The sequence below is a fragment of the Perissodus microlepis genome, chromosome 16, assembly GCF_051167445.1.
Source record: "Perissodus microlepis isolate ML-2025 ecotype Zambia chromosome 16, ASM5116744v1, whole genome shotgun sequence".
Classification (NCBI taxonomy): Eukaryota; Metazoa; Chordata; class Actinopteri; order Cichliformes; family Cichlidae; genus Perissodus; species Perissodus microlepis.
In genome coordinates this window covers 28,755,128-28,759,242 of record NC_140476.1, presented here as the reverse complement: position 1 = coordinate 28,759,242, position 4,115 = coordinate 28,755,128, and the positions used below count along the sequence as shown (strand labels likewise).

The window sequence follows — 4,115 nt, the reverse complement described above, 5'->3', positions numbered from 1 at the left end:
ATAGGTAGGCAGCTTCCTCCTCTGACATATACACTGGCCTTATGGGGCATGACGTCAGTTTGAAAAACCATTGAGTACTTTCACAAAGGAAAAGATATGGAGAGAAACCTTAGAGTTTGACATACTAAGATTCTAGTTTGATGAATACATTTCTTTGTTGTAATTTTGTGTTTAGTGTAATTTGTTCTCAAGCCTCTCTTACATCAGGATATCTTCATCTCAATTAGCTTTATTAACAATATAGTTAATTTGGTATTCTTGCTTTTAATTTTTTTTAATTATGTTTTACATATATTATCGCTTCCATCCTTTAGATATTGTGCAAACTACATTTCTTTCAAGCTAATATACAAGTTCATGGATTTTACAGGATATATTGTCATGTTACCTTTTTTGTATTTATGCATCTTGGACTCATAACCCTGTCCTACAGGCACACTGATAACTTTATCTACAGACATGCACGAGGAACAATAAGTCCTAAAAAGCATGAGCCTTTGACCTATGCTTTGACACATCAATGTAAATACAAATAAATAGAGTATAAAGATTACAAAGTCAATGCTGGATTTTACAGTCATTTTCAAAAAACAGTATCATCAATGTAATGGTTAGTCTTTGACAGAAAGTTGACAAGTTGCTTTGCGAAAGACAAAAAGCTTTTTTAGGATACTCTGGCTGCTTTATAAGACACACATTCACAAATCTTACAAATATTTGAATTTTACATTTGATTGCTGTTTTCCCTACTATTTTTTAATGTTTCCTGAACCTTTTATAAAACACAGCTGCAATAATGAGAGCAATTAAGAAAGCAAAGGCAAGGACACCAACACCCACACCGAGCCCGACATCAGAATTATATTTTTCTACAACAATTGGCTGCTCTTTGGACTCAACGTTCTCAGCTTTGGTAATGATCTTTGGAGAGATGATGGTGTAAGCCTTGGTTATGCCCACTTCAGAAGTATCAAGGGTGCTCCTCTTCATTCTTTGTGCACAGTGCTTGAATGTGCTGCAGGTGCTCCTTTCACATAGACGAATGACGCAGTGGATGTAGTAGGTGGACACAGGCTCCTTCTCGTGTTCGATGAAGCAGAAGGCTGGGAACTTAAAGCGAGCTCTTTGGCTGTCTCCATTCTCAATCATGTTTGTGAACTGATCCTTAGAGCAGGAGACAAACAAGTTGAAGATGCTGGAGTTGGATGGCAGAGGGGAAATGGTGGCATAGCATCGGTCCAGTAGGACATTATACTGGCGTGTGAGGTTGGTGGCCTTGATCTCAACATACACATCGGTCCTCAGTTCAATTCCCCACTGTGGGATTACCAGTGGTTGGGTGTAGCTGGCATCACTAAACAGCTTCATGCTTAAGGTGCTGATGAAACTGCCATTGTTGTCCTTGACTATGATAGAGGTGGCTGACACATTAAGCTGGGTGTAGTTGATCATATATTCTAAGGGGTAGGAACAGGAATAGTAGTACATCAACTCAGTTTTGTAGGAAATTTTTCCTGTTGTGGGCTCAAAAGACTGGACCACACCACTGATGTTCATTGTCTCAATGCTGGAAAAGTCAGAGAATATACCTGTCCCAGGAGCGCTGGTGGTCCTGAATATGCTTCCACAGCTGTGGGTCATATTTAGTGGAAAGTGAAAACGAGCAACTGGTGGAGTCACAGATTGATCTAGGGTGGCTCGACAGACTGGGTCCAACATGTGGTTAAGGATCAGGAGGGTCTCATTGTAGCCAGCGTAGATAACCGGGCAGATTTCAATTGCAAGCTCAATGGCTGAAGTGCCGCACTGCACTGCGATATCATTGATCCGTGGCCATCGTGCCTCTTTTCCACACTCATCCAGTGTTAGCTGACTACTTGTAACTATCAGAGAAAGAAAAGGTAAAATAATCTTCATCATTCTTTTGCAGCCTTGTCTTCAACGTGCTAAAAATCTCGACTTGTACATGAGCTGGAAAGACTTCATAGTTTGCATGAAGTCAAAGTTATGTTTTCAAAGCTCTTTATACACAAGTATGTGCTTTGGGATTGGCCCAAAACAAGGTCAAGCATTCATTTTCTTTTTAACAACTGCATTGTATGTAGCAGAAGAACTCCAATCTGGACTGTATCCTAAGGGCAGTAACTGAAGCACCTTACCTTCTTTAATGCAGAGGCATTGGGCTTGTTCTGTTGTTGTTTATGTTTTTAAATATAAAATTCCATGTCCTCCTTTACAAAACCCCATTTCAGTAGGTAAACATGAGCTGAGTCACTGACCAGCAATTACAATGCTGTGACAGTTCTCCTACCTCATTTGAGTGCCACAAACAATAGTAATGACCTGGTTGAAATCCTGTGTGGGTTTCTTGACAATGTACTGACGCAAAAACACACTTAGAAGCCATTTTAAATGTAAATTAAGAAGGCAATATCAATGACCATCATATGTGGGAAGGGAATCAGCCTGTTATGTTGTTATATTAATAGTCGGTAAAAAGGCAAGAAGAACAGTAGAACAACTGCAATCTAAAAAGTAGTCAGATAAATTAAATCTACATATACACAGCATACTAGCCCAGAATATGCAAATACAGTGGTCCCTCGTTTATCGCGGGAGTTACTAAAAATAACCCGCGATAAGCGAAATCTGCGAAGTAGCCAGCTTTATTTTTTACAATTATTATAGATGTTTTAAGGCTGTAAAACCCCTCACTACACACTATACAGGCACGAACATTTATACATTTTTCTCTCTTGTTCAAACACTCTCAACGATCAAACCTTCGTAGAAAAATAAGTCCAGTATTATAAAATGAAACCAAAGATCAAACCTTGTTTTCAGGTCCAGAACATGGGAACAGAGCAGCTGTCAGAGAATTCAACATTAATGAATCAATGGTATGGAGGTAGAGGAAGCAAGAAGAATGAGTTGAGTAAAGTTTGACTTATCTGACTGTTTTGTTTTGCTTAGTGCGCCTTATAATCTGGTGTGCCTTATGGTCTGAACAATATGGTAACTTCTACTTTCCTTTAGCATGTCCAGAAGTCCAACTTTTTGTGCGATGGTTAGCATCTTCCTCTGCCTTTTGGGTGCTGCCGCAGGTGCCTTTGACGGTGCAAAATGTTTCGTCGACGTTGTGTTTGATGGGGAGAAAACTTACAAACATACAGTACAGCACTTCAAAGTCACACTAAGACACTAGTCTTCATCAAGCTAGCGATCGCAGATTTATGTAAATTTGAATCTGAACGCATTCTGTACTGTACGGCACGAGATTGATGCTCTACAGCCGATCAGGACACAGAACACAATGCGCTGTAGAAAAAAAAAAAAAGCATGCAAAATTGCACAAAAAAATCCGCAAAACAGCGAGGCCACGGAAGGTGAACCGCATTATAGCAAGAGACCACTGTATATAAAACCAAGGTAGTTTACATTGCACTGTATTTCTGCCCAAATCCTTACATTCTTCTTTCCTCCTGGCAGACACAAGTTAAACCAATAAAAATAAAATGCAGTAGCCTATTCAGACAATCATTTAAACTTCATATTGCACTGAAAATAAAACAAAGAAAATAATAAAAATGTCCAATTTGAGTTTATTTATTCTTTTTTTTTTTTTTTTTTTTACAAATATTCCAAAAACGTTAAAAAAATGATTTAATAAAGAGATTTAACCACGTATGCGGTGCAAGAAGGTTCGCCATGAAAGCTCCTAGTTCAAACCCCACCCGGGTTTTCCTGTGTGGAGTTCGCATTTTCTCTCTGTATGTGTGTGAATTATCAGGTGATTCTAAATCAGCCATGAATGTCAAATAGAAAAGCATTATATAAATGTGAGTGCTCTACATTATTAGTTATTTCTGTTTTGCACACTCACTCACACAAACACACACACACACCTTCTGTCAGTCTCATTAGATCTCCTTGTCGTCCATTATTAAGTATATAGTGATGACATCAGGCAGGAAGTGAGAGGAAGGATGAAAAACAGACTCAGTCAAAGTCCTGCTGTGAATTTATCGGGGCACAGACATGGTGTTTGGGGGTTGATGGGGGTCGGGAGCGCGGTTAGGGAGGGTCACCTGCTCTGCTGCTCGCTCACCTCTGCC

General features: G+C 39.4%; 1 pseudogene; it reads right to left on the bottom strand.

The window, feature by feature from the left end:
* Window positions 1–756: 756 nt before the first annotated feature.
* LOC146371139 (zona pellucida-like domain-containing protein 1 pseudogene) lies at window positions 757–1,937 on the bottom strand (annotated as a pseudogene).
* Between the last annotated feature and the right edge of the window lie 2,178 nt (window positions 1,938–4,115).